This window comes from Coregonus lavaretus, assembly GCF_964263955.1.
Source record: "Coregonus lavaretus genome assembly, chromosome: 34".
Taxonomy (NCBI): domain Eukaryota; kingdom Metazoa; phylum Chordata; class Actinopteri; order Salmoniformes; family Salmonidae; genus Coregonus; species Coregonus lavaretus.
This window is the reverse complement of record NC_140021.1, coordinates 4,415,424-4,429,136: the sequence shown is the minus strand read 5'-3', so window position 1 is coordinate 4,429,136 and position 13,713 is coordinate 4,415,424.

Below are 13,713 nucleotides of genomic sequence, written 5' to 3'. Positions count from 1 at the left end.
ACTGAAGGCAGTTTAAGACCATATAAAGTCAATGATGACTTAGGAGAGAAGACACAGTTAGTTGGAGAGACAGTGGTCTGATACAAGACAGGAAGTTGGTGAAGTATGTCTACATGACGGCAGAATGGTGTTAACATCTACTAGTCACTGTTTCTCTGCATCTTTTGTGCAGTTACCAGAATAATAATATTATCTATTTTAACTTTATATCTATTTAGAAGTTATTGTGTCAGATTTTATGTTGAGTGTTAAACCAGACAAACAATTGGGACTGAATTTAAGGTTGTTTATTAATTGCACTGTAATCAAAACATTTACAATCAATTTCCATGAAATCTTTTGGTCTTATTGGTCCAACATTTTACATATCTCATTAAAATGTAATACATTGAGATGTTGTGTCACTGGCCTACACACAGTACCCCATAATGTGGAATTATGTTTTTTTTTTTAATAAAAAAAATAAAAAATGAAAAGCTGAACTGTCTCGAGTCAATATATATTCAACCCCTTTCTTATGGCAAGCCTAAATAAGTTCAGGAGTAAAGATTTGCATAACAAGTCACATAAGTTACATTGATTCACTCTGTGTGCAATACTAGAGTTTAAAATGATTTTTGAATGACTACCTCATCTCTGTACCCCACACATACAATAATATGTAATGTCCCTCAGTCGAGCAGCGAATTTCAAACAGATTCAACCACGAAGACCAGGGCGCTTTTCCAATGCCTCACAAAGAAGGGCACCTATTGGAAGATGGGTGTATCCCTTTGAGCATGGTGAAGTTATTAATTACAATTTGGATGTTTTATCTATACACACAGTCACTAAAAAGATACAGGCTTCATTCCTAACTCAGTTTCGCTCGTGGTAATGTGTTTCATGCCATTCCATTTGGACCGTTCCAGCCATTATTATGAGCCGTTCTCCCCTCAGCAGCCTCCACTGATTTCACCATTAGGCCATTGGTGACTTTAAAACAGTTACAAAGTTTAATGGCTGAGGATGGATCAACAACGTTGTTGTTACTCCACAATACTAACCTAAATGACAGAGTGAAAAGAAGGAAACATTTACAGAATCAACATATTCCAAAACATTCATTCTGTTTGCAATAAGGCACTGAAGTAAAACTGCAAAACATTTGGCTAAGAAATTAACTATATGTCCTGAATACAAAGTGTTATGTTTGGGGCAAATCCAACACAACACATAACTGAATACCACTATTCATATTTTCAAGCATGGTGATGGCTGCACCATGTTATGTTTATGCTTGTCATCATGTTTTTTAGGATAAAATAAATGGAATAGAGCTAAGCAGAGGCAAAACGCAAGAGGAAAACCTGGTTCAGTCTGCTTTTCAAAAGACACTGGGAGACAAATTCACTTTTCAGCAGGACAATAATCTAAAACACAGGGCCAAATATACACCAGAGTTAATTACTAAGACAACATTGTACAATCCAGGTGTGCAAAGCTCTTAGAGACTTACCCAGAAAGACTCACAGCTGTAATCGCTGCAAAAAGTGATTCTAACATGCATTGACTCAGGGGTGTGAATACTTATGTAAATTAGATATTTCTGTATTTCGTTTTCAATAAATCTCCAAACATTTCTAAAAACATATTTTCATTTTGTTATTATGGGGTATTGTGTGTAAATGGGTGAGAAAACCAATCCATTTAATCAATGTTTTATTCAGGCATTAACACAACAAAATGTAGAATAAGTCAAGGGGTATCAAAACAAAGCAGTATTGCAGTTCTTGACACAAACCGGTGCGCCTTGCACCTACTACCACACGTCGTTCAAAGGCACTTAAACATGTTTGTCTTGCCCAATCACCCTATAAATGGCACACATACACAATCCGGCCCTGTGTCGCGGTTCCCCAAATGCCGTAGTCCGGCCCTGGTTAGGAGAGCATTTTCACTAACCATACCCCCCCCCCCCCCCCCCCCCCCTCTACATAAACTGCTATTATGCTAAGCACAGGAAAAATGCTGGAGGAAAACCTGGTTCAGTCTGCTTTTCAAAAGACACTGGGAGACAAATTCACCTTTCAGCAGGACAATAACCTAAAACACAAGGCCAAATATACAGTGAAGTTGCTTACCAAGATGACATTGAATGTTCCTGAGTGGCCTAGTTACAGTTTTGACTTATATCGGCTTGAAAATCTATGGCAAGACTTGAAAATGGCTCTCTAACAATGATCAACAATCAACTTGACAGAGCTTGAAGATTTTATTTATTTATATTTCAGTCATTTAGCAGACGCTCTTATCCAGAGCGACTTACAGTTAGTGAGTGCTTACATTTTTATTTTATTTTCATACTGGCCATCCGTGGGAATCGAACCCACAACCCTGGCGTTGCAAGCGCCATGCTCTACCAACTGAGTTACACAGGGCTCATTATTGAAAATAATGTGCAATTATTGTACAATCCAGGTGTGCAAAGCTCTTAGAGACTTACCCAGAAAGACTCACAGCTGTAATCGCTGCCAAAGGTGATTCAGTCATGTATTGATTCAGGGGTGTGAATACTTATATAAATCAGATATTTTTGTATTTCATTTTCAATGAATGTGCAAACATTTCTAAAAACATATTTTCACTTTGTTATTATTGGGTATCAATACTTTCTGAAGGCACTGTATACTTCATTGCAAGATGTCAGTAAAGATGCTGTTAAACATTGTTCTGATCTATCACCTAATACCTACTCATATATCCATTGACAGTGTTCGGTAGCCTGAACTGCATACAGACAAGTCTTTTCATCGTATTATTTTACCCACATATAGGCAAAGCAGTTTCCACCAAACTGAAATGAGCTTGTTAGTCCCTTTTCTGTCAGTCCCACCATATCCCCATCCCCACCATATTGCAGCATCAGCATAGTGTAGTGTCCAATAGTCCATACTTTCTCTCTTCTCTCTCTGAATCATCTGGTCCCTCCACCTCTCAATTCCTGACCCTGTCCTCCAGAGCCTTCAGCTCTCCCTCAACCTGTTGGGGGAGGTTGGCTCTCAACTGCAGGGTAAAGTATGCCCTCGGCTCCTGGGTCTCCTTCTCCCAAAAGTTTGATGAGGTTTTTGTCTAGAAGGGATACAGCTTTTGTCAAAATTGACTTTTACTAGCAGGTTTAGGAGAACATATGCAGCAGGTTCGGATACTTAACGTGGCAGGTTAGGGAAATTAGATTAAGGTAAGAGAAAGGGTTATGGTTAGCTAAAATGCTAAACAAATTCAACTTTTGAAATCAATTTGACAAAAGCTGTATCCCATCTAGACATTACTGAAAGGGCGACCATGTCCACCTTGCCGCTCATGCCCTGCAGGTCGCTGGCTCTCTCCTGTGGAACCCGGGACACTCTTTTCAAGCCACTTAAATAAGAAGTGATTTTGGTAGCAGGTTAGGAGCAGGGCTGCATTACTGAATGGCCCCAGACAGCATATGATAGCAAAATGTGTAGAATAGCAGGAAATTAGCTTTAAAGCTGCAACATTTTCTGTCAGCTTCATGACAAAATGTGTAGAATAGCATTATAAAACTGTAAATACTTATCCCTGCACCATGACAAAATGGGTTGAAATGCACTCTGCACCATGGCAAAATGGGTTGAAATGCTCTCTGCACCATGGCAAAATGGGTTGAAATGCTCTTTGCACCATGGCAAAATGGGTTGAAATGCTCTCTGCACCATGGCAAAATGGGTTGAAATGCTCTCTGCACCATGGCGAAATGGGTTGAAATGCAGTAAGTAAAGGGGGGGGGGGGGGGGGGGGGGGTTGTGCCGCGGTGCCCCAAATGCCGTAGTCCGGCCCTGGTTAGGAGAGCATTTTCACTAACCATAACCCTTAACTGTAATCCTCCTAACTTGAAAACGACTGAAAACTACGAAAATGTCCATTCCATATCGAAGTGGCGTGAAAAGAGTGTTTCTATGTGGCATCCAGCCCACCAGGCTCTGCTTGGCAAATGGACTTCAAAGAGGAAGTGAAGCAAGAAAAATAGGAAGTTATTGAAGGAGAAGTTGAGTGGTGTGTGAGAATCAGTCAGATACAATTACAGTTACTTTGTTTCATACCAAGTCTGTTTTTCAGTTTGAAAAATGATGTGAGAACAATGTGTTTTGTATCGAACTCAAAGTTAACTTTCTTTTTCTGTCTTGTGTAAAATTAATAGTGGATTTTGGTTTATGATTTAGCTCAATTAAAAAAAAAAATCCACGTACATACCCATTGAAGCCTGGGAGACAGGGAAGAGGGAGATGGTTATATTACCTAAAGTTTCCTTTATTATATTTATTGATGTATCAGGGGAGGACTTAGCAATTTGGGGGCCTGTTTCAACATGCTGTTGAGGTGTTCTTCTACCCCCAAAAAGGGACATTACCCCCCCCCCCCCCCTACATAAACTGCTATTATGCTAAGCACAGGAAAAATGCTGGAGGAAAACCTGGTTCAGTCTGCTTTTCAAAAGACACTGGGAGACAAATTCACCTTTCAGCAGGACAATAACCTAAAACACAAGGCCAAATATACAGTGAAGTTGCTTACCAAGATGACATTGAATGTTCCTGAGTGGCCTAGTTACAGTTTTGACTTATATCGGCTTGAAAATCTATGGCAAGACTTGAAAATGGCTGTCTAGCAATGATAAACAATCAACTTGACAGAGCTTGAAGATTTTATTTATTTATATTTCAGTCATTTAGCAGACGCTCTTATCCAGAGCGACATACAGTTAGTGAGTGCTTACATTTTTATTTTATTTTCATACTGGCCCTCCGTGGGAATCGAACCCACAACCATGGCGTTGCAAGCGCCATGCTCTACCAACTGAGTTACACAGGGCTCATTATTGAAAATAATGTGGAATTATTGTACAATCCAGGTGTGCAAAGCTCTTAGAGACTTACCCAGAAAGACTCACAGCTGTAATCGCTGCCAAAGGTGATTCAGTCATGTATTGATTCAGGGGTGTGAATACTTATATAAATCAGATATTTTTGTATTTCATTTTCAATGAATGTGCAAACAATTCTAAAAACATATTTTCACTTTGTTATTATTGGGTATCAATACTTTCTGAAGGCACTGTATACTTCATTGCAAGATGTCAGTAAGATGCTGTTAAACATTGTTCTGATCTATCACCTAATACCTACTCATATATCCATTGACAGTGTTCGGTAGCCTGAACTGCATACAGACAAGTCTTTTCATCGTATTATTTTACATTTTACCCACATATAGGAAAAGCAGTTTCCACCAAACTGAAATGAGCTTGTTAGTCCCTTTTCTGTCAGTCCCACCATATCCCCATCCCCACCATATTGCAGCATCAGAATAGTGTAGTGTCCAATAGTCCATACTTTCTCTCTTCTCTCTCTGAATCATCTGGTCCCTCCACCTCTCAATTCCTGACCCTGTCCTCCAGAGCCTTCAGCTCTCCCTCCACCTGTTGGGGGAGGTCGGCTTTCACCTGCTGGGTAAAGGACACCCTCAGCTCCTGGGTCTCCTTCTCCCAGAAGGCCTTGGGCAGGTCCAAGAGGGTTTTGTTCAGAAGGGATACAGCTTTTGTCAAAATTGCCTTTTACTTAGCGATTTGGGGTCCCGTTTCAAAAAGCTGTTGTCTTGTCCTAACCCCAAAAAGGGATTTACCCCTCCCCCCTCCCCCCACTTTGTGTTAAGAATCAGTCAGTGGGCAGCTGAGGCCCATTTCATTTGAAACTGGTGAAACATGGCTAAGGCCACCTCTGCAATGTCTCAAGTGACTGAAACAAATTGTGCAAAAGTAGAAGGTTCATTAGAAAATGTCAATGTTCATAGCACTTACAGTGGGGAGAACAAGTATTTGATACACTGCCGATTTTGCAGGTTTTCCTACTTACAAAGCATGTAGAGGTCTGTAATTTTTATTGTGAAGTGGAATCTTCTAGGAGCAACAACATCTCAGCCGCGAAGCGGTAAGCCACACAAGCTCAGAAAACGGGACAGCTGAGTGCTGAAGCGCATAGTTCGTAAATATAATCTGACCTCAGTTGCAACATTCACTACCGAGTTCCAAACTGCCTCTGGAAGCAATGTCAGCACTATAACTATTTGTGGGGAGCTTCATGAAATGGGTTTCCATGGCCGAGCAGCCGCACACAAGCCTAAGATCAACAAGCGCAATGCCAAGAATCGTCTGGAGTGGTGTAAGGCTCACCGCCATTGGACTCTGGAGAATAGGAAACCAGTTCTCTGGAGTGATGAATCCTGCTTCACCATCTGGCAGTCCGACGGACAAATCTGGGTTTGACGGATGCCAGGAGAACGCTACCTTCCCCAATGCATAGGTCCAGCTGTTATGTTTGGTGGAGGAGGAATAATGGTCTGGAGCTGATTTTCATGGTTTGGGCTAGATCCCTTAGTTTCAGTGAAGGAACATCTTAATGCTACAGTGGAGGCTGTTATAACAGCAAAGGGGGGACCATGTCACGATCGTTACCGGATGAAGCGGACCAAGGCGCAGCGTGATAAACGTACATACTTTATTCAGTACTTAACACGAACAAAACAACAAACGAAACGTGAAGTCCTAGGTTAAATAACACAAACCTTTCGGAACAATATCCCACAATTGACTAGTGCCAAACGGGCTGCCTAAGTATGGTCCCCAATCAGAGACAACGAGCTAAAGCTGTCTCTGATTGGGAACCACCCTGGCCAACATAGAAACTAAACGATCTAGAACAAAAACCAATGAAAACTAAACATAGAAAATCCACACCCTGGCTCAACAATTAAGAGTCCCCAGAGCCAGGGCGTGACAGACCAGCTCCATATTAATATTAATGCCCATGATTTTGGAATGAGATGTTTGACGAGCAGGTGTCCACATACTTTTGTTCATGTTGTGTACTTTAGTGATCTTTTTGTGAGAAATGATCATAATATGTGCTGTATTTTCAGGGCAAGAAGAGCCTGTTAACCCAATGGTTTCTGGGATTGCAGCAGGAACTCTGGGGGTCTTTCTGCTTATCAGCCTGATCAGTCTTTATGGATGGTAAAAACTATTCCTGGCATCAATGCAAAACTATTTATTTATGTTGTGTTTGTGCTTTTGCATATGAAAACCCTCTCAGTGCATTCAGAATACCTTTCTAAATGTCTTCCAGGAGGAGAAACTCTAGGCTCCCCGATGGACTTGAAAGGACGGACAATCCACAGGGACAGGTGGGTATAAGACTCAACTTTCAAAACACATCTACAAAGTGTATCTAAGGATGTACTGAATTAATGATGAAACTATCCAAAGCCATGAGGTTAACATCATTTTAGAGGAAGTTCAGGGGGAGATGACCACACTGATAGCAATGCTACGTCTTGTGAGAACATTGAATGATAACAGAATAGCTGTTGGACTTTGACAATGTTTTCTGTAGATTGGAGCTCATTTGTTGTCAAAATGTAATTATTTTCTTCTGTCAGTTTAATTGACATTGTCATTGACATCCCCTCAGTATGTGTTGTGTAACCTGCTGACTTTAGAGTTTTACAAATGACTGAGCTTAGAACTTTACACCTGTTCCTCTCTCTGTGTTCTCTCCACAGAACTCCCCGGTTGGGGAGTTAACCAGACCACAGCCAGAGAGAAACCAGAGGAACCTGCAGAAGACCAGCCTGAAGAGATCCACTATGGTGACATAGACTTCTCCAAACTACGGCCCAAAGAGACCCCAGCTGCAGCCCAGGACAGGAACAGGGTCCAGGGGCAGGAGAGTGAGTACGCTGATGTCAATGTGACCAGGAGAGGGCCCCAGGAACCACACCTTAACTACATAGATGGGCTTTAAGAGATAAAAGAGGTGCATTTTAAGTATTTTGCCAATGTGTAGTAAATGTTTTTACGTACAGTATCGTCGTTGTGTATTTGTTTTCTGTTGGTACTTTTGATACATTTATAATTGTGTGCTCTTTGATTATCTGCATATTTGTAGAATTTTCTGGGATTAAAAGTGTTTAACTGCTACTATAGTGGTGATACGATGATGTAGGCTACTCTTTATTTTAGACCATTCATTTTGAGTGTTGAGTTCACAGAGCATCTGTTTAATGGGTTCCAGTATAGAGGAACTGCTGAGTTCAACTATCTTACTGAAGGCATTTTAAGACCATATAAAGTCAATGATGACTGAGGAGAGAAGACACAGTTAGTTGGAGAGACAGTGGTCTGATACAAGACAGGAAGTTGGTGAAGTATGTCTACATGACGTGTCACTGGCCTACACACAATACCCCATAATGTGGAATTATGTTTTAAAACATTTTTACAAGTCAATAAGTATTCAACCCCTTTCCTCAACCCCTTTCTTATGGCAAGCCTAAATTCTTTCCGGAGTAAAGATTTGCTTAACAAGTCACATAATAAGTTGCATGCACTCACTCTCTGTGCAATAATAGTGTTTAACATGATTTTTGAATGACTACCTCATCTCTGTACCCCACACATACAATTATCTTAAAAGGTCCCTCAGTAGAGCAGCGAATTTCAAACAGATTCAACCACAAAGACCAGGGAGCTTTTCAAATGCCTCGCAAAAAAGGACACCAATGGTAGATTGGTAAAAAGAAAACAAATCTGACATTTAATATTCCTTTGAGCATGGTGAAGTTATTAATTACACTTTTGCACATGCAAAACGCAAGAGGAAAACCTGTGTAGCTCCTCCAGTGACAGGCATGATTTGAATACAGGGCTTTAATGCTGGTCAACCCGTGAGAACTCATTGCTGCTTATCACACAGAGGTGCTAAACATCCTTTTAAATGTCCTTTATCTTCTTCTGTATACTTTCTTTGTAAGTATGCACTTAAACACGATAACAGTGGAAAAATAATTCGCTTTTTTTTGCGGTAAAGTTTCCTCGGTGCGTCGCTAAAGGCGTATCCTTACTTATAGTAATCCTTCACCTCACCAGAATAATTTGGCAATTTCCCAACAACCGACAGATAAAATATCTCCATTTCATTCCCCAAAAAAAATATTTGCAGAATGATTAACATAAATGGTAAGACACATTTGAATCCCAAGATTGATCAACACATTCACTGCCTTTAGTTTAACTACAGCAATAATTAGTTCCGTCTTGCTGTAAACGTACAATTCAGAAGAAATTAAATAATAAAAAGTGCAAATACATGAAATAAACTGGCGACAGAGGCAGTTACAACCTGGTTCAGTCTGCTTTTCAAAAGACACTGGGAGACAAATTCACTTTTCAGCAGGACAATAACCTAAAACACAAGGCCAAATATACACCAGAGTTGCTTACTAAGACAACATTGAATGTTCCTAAGTGGCATTGTTACAGTTTCGATCGGCATGAAAATCTATTGCAAGACTTGAAAATGGCTGTCTAGCAATGATTAACAACCAAATTGAAAGAGCTTGAAGAATTGTTTTAAGAATGATGTGCAAATGTTGTACAATCCAGGTGTGCAAAGCTCTTAGAGACTTACCCAGAAAGACTCACAGCTGTAATCGCTGCAAAAAGTGCATTGACTCAGGGGTGTGAATGCTTAAGCAAATTAAATATTTCTGTATTTAATTTTCAATAAAACTCCAAACTTTTCTAAAAACATATTTTCAGTTTGTTATTATGGGTTATTGTGTGTAAATGGGTGAGAAAACAAATACATAATCAATGTTTTATTCAGGCATTAACACAACAAAATGTGGAATAAGTCAAGGGGTATGAATACTTTCTGAAGGCCCTGAGTATACCAAACATTAGGAACACCTTCCTAATATTGAGTTGCACCCCCTTTTGCCTTCAGAACAGCCTCAATTCATCGGGGCATGGACTCAACAAGGTGTCGAAAGCGTTCCACAGAGATGCTGGCCCATGTTGACTCCAATGCTTCCCACAGTTGTGTCAGGTTGGCTGGATGTCCTTTAGATGGAGGATCATTGTTGATACACACAGGAAACTGTTAAGTGCGAAAAAACCCAACAGTGTTGCAGTTCTTGATACAAACTGGTGCGCCTTGCACCTACTACCACACGTCGTTCAAAGGCACTTACATTTTTTTGTCTTGCCCGATCACCCTATAAATGGCACACATACACAATCCATGTCTTAGTTGTCTCAAGGCTTAAAAATCCTTCTTGAACTGGATTCACCTTGTCAGTCTATGTCATGAAAAGCGCAGTAAGATACTGCTAAACGTTGGTTCTGATCTATCACCTAATACCTACTCATATATCCATTGACAGTGAGTGGTTGCCTGAACTGCATGCAGACAAGACGTTTCATTGTAATTTCATACATTTTACCCACATATAGGAGAAGCAGTTTCCACCAAACTGAAATGAGCTTGTTAGTCCCTTTTCTGTCAGTCCCACCATATCCCCATCCCCACCATATTGCAGCATCAGCATAGTGTAGTGTCCAATAGTCCATACTTTCTCTCTTCTCTCTCTGAATCATCTGGTCCCTCCACCTCTCAATTCCTGACCCTGTCCTCCAGAGCCTTCAGCTCTCCCTCCACCTGTTGGGGGAGGTCGGCTCTCAACTGCTGGGTAAAGTACACCCTCGGCTCCTGGGTCTCCTTCTCCCAGAAGGCCTTGGGTAGGTCGAAGAGGTTTTTTTTTTCTAGAAGGGATACTGCTTTTGACAAAATTGACTTTTGCTAGCAGGTTTAAAGCAATTTATGCAGCAGGTTCGGATAATTAACGTAGCAGGTTAGGAAAATTAGATTGATGTAAAGAAAAGGGTTAGGGTTAGCTGAAATGCTAAAAAAATGCAACTTTTGACATTAATTTGACAAAAGCTGTATCCCATCTACACATCATCGTCGAAGAGGGTGCCCATGTACACCTTGCCGCCCAGGCCCTGCAGGTCGCTGGCTCCTTCCTGTGGTAAAACGGCCATGCTCTTTTCATGAAATTTCAATAAGAAGTCATTTTGGGAGTAGGGCCCGATTACTGAACGGCCCCAGATAGCATATGATAGCAAAATGTGTTGAATATCAGGACATTTGCTTAAAAACAGCAACATTTCTGATCAGCTTCATGACAAAATGTGTGGAATAGCATTATAAAACTGTACATTTTTCTCTCTGCACCATGGCAAAATGGGTTTAAATGTAGTAAGTAAATTCCTCGGGGGAAATAGACCTCAAAGAGGAAGTGAAACAAGAAAAACAGGAAGTTAGTGCAGTAGAAGTTGAGTGGTGTGTGAGAATCAGTCAGATACAATTATAGTTACTCTGTTACATACCAAGTCTGTTTTTCATGTTAAAAAAATATGTGAGAACCATATGTTTTGTATCGAACTCAAATGTAACTTTTTTTTTTGTCTTAAAGAAATTAATAGTGGATTTTGGTTCATGATTTAACTATATGTTTTAATCCCACATACATTCCCATTGAAGCCTGGGAGACAGGGGAGAGGGAGATGGTTATATTACCTAAAGTTTCCTTTATTATATTTATTGATGTTTCAGGGGAGGACTTAGCAATTTGGGGGACTGTTTCAACATGCTGTTGAGGTGTTCTTCTACCCCCATTAAGTCACATTTAATTAAATGTATAGGCCATATAAAGCTGTTGAATCAGTGGATAAAACATAATTTGTCTTTAGAATCAGTCAGTGGACAACTAAGGCCCATTTCATTTGAAACTGGTGGAACATGATTAAGGCCACCTCTGCAATGTCTCAAGTGACAGAAACAGAAGGTTCATTAGCAGAGCAGAAGGTTCATTAGAAAATTGAAATGTTCTTAGCACTTATTTATGCATACAGTGTTTTCACAACTGATGATGACACCCAGTACATAGACTATTCAAGCATCCTGTTATACAAATACTGTAGTATTCTTTTAAAATAATTTCTAACACTCTTATTAGGAAGTACGCCACTGAAGAGATGTGAGATGTGCCACATAAATTTCAGCACTTTAGTTTGTCAGACCACACTATGGGTGTGTGATAGTCTCTCCTGTGGACCGTTTACATCATTGGAAGGCAAGTGTCGACTTCTTCACTATCTTATCTTTACATTTTAATGTTCAGACTAAATGAAGGAAATGAATTACAAGTAATGAGATTCAATATGTTCAAAGTACTGTTATCCGTTCATGTTTTAGCTTCACAACTGAAAGACATACACAGCATGACCAAAAGTACAGTGGGGAGAACAAGTATTTGATACACTGCTGATTTTGCAGGTTTTCCTACTTACAAAGCATGTAGAGGTCTGTAATTTTTATCATAGGTACACTTCAACTGTGAGAGACGGAATCTAAAACAAAAATCTAGAAAATCACATTGTATGATTTTTAAGTAATTAATTTGCATTGTATTGCATGACATAAGTATTTGATCACCTACCAACCATTAAGAATTCCGGCTCTCACAGACCTGTTAGTTTTTCTTTAAGAAGCACTCCTGTTCTCCACTCATTACCTGTATTAACTCTACCTGTTTGAACTCGTTACCTGTATAAAAGACACCTGTCCACACACTCAATCAAACAGACTCCAACCTCTCCACAATGGCCAAGACCAGAGAGCTGTGTAAGGACATCAGGGATAACATTGTAGACCTGCACAAGGCTGGGATGGGCTAGAGGACAATAGGCAAGCAGCTTGGTGAGAAGGCAACAACTGTTGGCGCAATTATTCGAAAATGGAAGAAGTTCAAGGTGACGGTCAATCACCCTCGGTCTGGGGCTCCATGCAAGATCTCACCTCGTGGGGCATCAATGATCATGAGGAAGGTGAGGGATCAGCCCAGAACTACACGGCAGGACCTGGTCAATGACCTGAAGAGAGCTGGGACCACAGTCTCACAGAAAACCATTGGTAACACACTACGCCGTCATGGATTAAAATCCTGCAGCGCACGCAAGGTCCCCCTGCTCAAGCCAGCGCATGTCCAGGCCCGTCTGAAGTTTGCCAATGACCATCTGGATGATCCAGGGGAGGAATGGGAGAAGGTCATGTGGTCTGATGAGACAAAAATATAGGTTTTTGGTCTAAACTCCACTCGCCGTGTTTGGAGGAAGAAGAAGGATGAGTACAACCCCAAGAACAACATCCCAACTGTGAAGCATGGAGGTGGAAACATCATTCTTTGGGGATGCTTTTCTGCAAAGGGGACAGGACGACTGCACCGTATTGAGGGGAGGATGGATGGGGCCATGTATCGCGAGATCTTGGCCAACAACCTCCTTTCCTCAGTAAGAGCATTGAAGATGGGTCATGGCTAGGTCTTCCAGCATGACAACGACCCGAAACACACAGCCAGGGCAACTAAGGAGTGGCTCCGTAAGAAGCATCTCAAGGTCCTGGAGTGGCCTAGCCAGTCTCCAGACCTGAACCCAATAGAAAATCTTTGGAGGGAGCTGAAAGTCCGTATTGCCCAGCAACAGCCCCGAAACCTGAAGGATCTGGAGAAGGTCTGTATGGAGGAGTGGGCCAAAATCCCTGCTGCAGTGTGTGCAAACCTGGTCAAGACCTACAGGAAACGTATGATCTCTGTAATTGCAAACAAAGGTTTCTGTACCAAATATTAAGTTCTGCTTTTCTGATGTATCAAATACTTATGTCTTGCAATAAAATGCTAATTAATTATAAAAAAATCATACAATGCGATTTTCTGGATTTTTGTTTTAGATTCTGTCTCTCACAGTTGAAGTGTACC